A 2,602-nucleotide genomic window follows, 5' to 3' on the forward strand; every position below is an offset into this window, starting at 1 on the left:
CACCTAGCTCGATACGGCTGGAGATGATTCGCGCTCCATGGTCGATCTAGCCGCCGACCATCTTCATCTTCCAAATAATAAGCACCCGAGCGGAGCTTTTCAATGACTTTGAAGGGGCCCGCCCAAGGGGCCTCCAGCTTACCGACGTCGCCGGCCGGCTTTACTTTTTTCCAAACGAGATCGCCAACTTGGAATGCCCTAGGGATCACGCGCCGGTTGTAGTTCTGCTTCATTCTTTGCCGGTACGCCATCAGCCGGACGGACGCCTTGGCTCGCTCTTCGTCGACCAAATCCAGCTCCATGTTCCTCCGCTCGGCGTTGTCATCATCATAGTTCTGGATCCGGACGGACTCGACGCCGACTTCGACAGGAATAACCGCTTCGCAGCCATACACCAGATGGAAAGGCGTGACGCTCGTTCCTTCCTTTGGGGTTGTTCGGATGGCCCATAGGACGCCCAGCACTTCATCCACCCAGCTTCCTCCCAAATGGTCGAGCCGAGCGCGCAGAATGCGAAGAATCTCCCGGTTGGCTACTTCGGCTTGACCATTGCTTTGGGGATATGCCACGGATGTGAAGTGTTGCTCGATGCCATGGCTTTTGCACCAGTCTTCGAGCAACTTTCCCGCGAATTGCCGCCCGTTGTCCGAAACAAGTCGACGGGGGATGCCGAACCGGCAGATGATATGTTTCCAGATAAACTTCTTGACCATTTGCTCGGTGATCTTGGCTAGCGGCTCGGCCTCCACCCATTTGGAAAAATAATCGACTGCCACTAGTAGAAATTTCCGCTGCCCGGTCGCCATAGGAAATGGGCCTACAATATTCATTCCCCATTGGTCAAACGGACAGGACACGGTAGCTGCTTTCATTTCCTCCGCCGGTCGATGGGAGAAGTTATGATACTTCTGGCAAGAAAGGCACGTCGCGAAGGTCCGAGTGGCATCCTCTTGCAGGGTTGGCCAAAAGTATCCGGCCAGCAGGATCTTCTTAGCCAGCGATCGTCCGCCCGGATGCCCTCCGCACGATCCTTGGTGCACTTCTTGGAGGATGTACGCTGCGTCTTCCGAACTCACGCATTTCAACAGCGAGCGAGAGAAAGCCTTCTTGTAGAGTTGGTCTCCAATGAGTGTGAACCGATCGGCTCTCCTTCTTAATAGTTGGGCAGCATCCCGATCGGACGGTGTCGCGCCCGAGCGCAGAAACTCTATGATGGCTATCCTCCAATCGCTTGGAAACGCGAGTCCCTCCATCCGGTCGACATGTGCCACCAAAGATACTTGTTTAATTGGCTGTTGGATGACGACTGGCGTTATTGAACTTGCTAGTTTGGCCAACTCATCTGCCGCCTGGTTTTCCGCTCGGGGTATCTTCTGGATAATGACCTCTCTGAAATTGGCCTTAAGCTTTTCGAAGGCTTCCGCGTAGAGTTTGAGCCGTGCGTTGTTAATTTCAAAAGTACCTGAGAGCTGCTGTGTGGCAAGCTGTGAATCTGAATGCAGAGTCACCCGACTGGCCCCCACATGTCGGGCGGCCTGCAAGCCTGCTATAAGGGCTTCATACTCCGCTTCATTATTTGTAGCTCTATAATCCAGCTGGACGGATAAGTGCATCTTTTCGTCTTGAGGAGAAAGTAATAACACGCCAATTCCGCTCCCGAGCCGAGTGGACGATCCGTCCACAAATAATTTCCACATAGCTTCGGGCTCTGGCCTTTGTACTTCGGTGATAAAATCTGCCAAGGACTGCGCCTTTATCGCCGAACGGGGTTGATATTGAATGTCGAATTCGCTCAACTTCGTGGTCCATTTGATTAGCCGTCCGGACGCTTCTGGATTCAACAACACTCTTCCCAATAGACTATTCGTCCGGACGATGATAGTATGAGCCAAGAAATAGGAACGGAGTCGCCGAGCGGCGAGGACCAAAGCGAAAGCCAGCTTCTCGAGCCCAGTGTAGCGAGTTTCAGCATCTTTTAAAATATGACTTAGAAAATATACAAGTTCCTCTCCGCTCACCCTTACTAGTGCCGAGCCGACTGCCTGCTCAGTTGAAGATAAATAGATACAAAGTGGCTCACCCATAGCTGGCTTGGCTAACACAGGCAAAGAGTTCAAGTATGTTTTCAGATATTCGAACGCCCGATCGCATTCTTCGTCCCAGTGAAACTTAGTGGCTTTGCACAAGATTTTGAAAAAAGGTAGGCTCCGGTCGGCAGTCTTGGAGATGAATCTGGACAAAGCAGTTATCCGACCGGTCAAGCGCTGCACTTCCCTCAGATTTCTTGGGGGTGGCATATCTTGTAGTGCCTTCACTTTGCTGGGATTTGCCTCGATACCCCGCTCGGTCACGATGTATCCCAAGAAACGCCCACCCTTTGCTCCGAACAGACATTTCTGAGGGTTGAGCTTAACTCCATACCTCCTCAGCGTTCGGAAAGTCTCCTCCATGTCTTTAAAGAGATCTACCGATCGGACGGATATGATGAGAATATTGTCCACGTATACTTCCAAATTGAGTCTGATCTGCTTCTTGAACACTTTGTTCATCAGGCGCTGGTAAGTTGCTCCGGCGTTCTTCAGTCCGAACGGCATCACATTGT

This window comes from Zingiber officinale, chromosome 10A (assembly GCF_018446385.1).
Source record: "Zingiber officinale cultivar Zhangliang chromosome 10A, Zo_v1.1, whole genome shotgun sequence".
Taxonomy (NCBI): domain Eukaryota; kingdom Viridiplantae; phylum Streptophyta; class Magnoliopsida; order Zingiberales; family Zingiberaceae; genus Zingiber; species Zingiber officinale.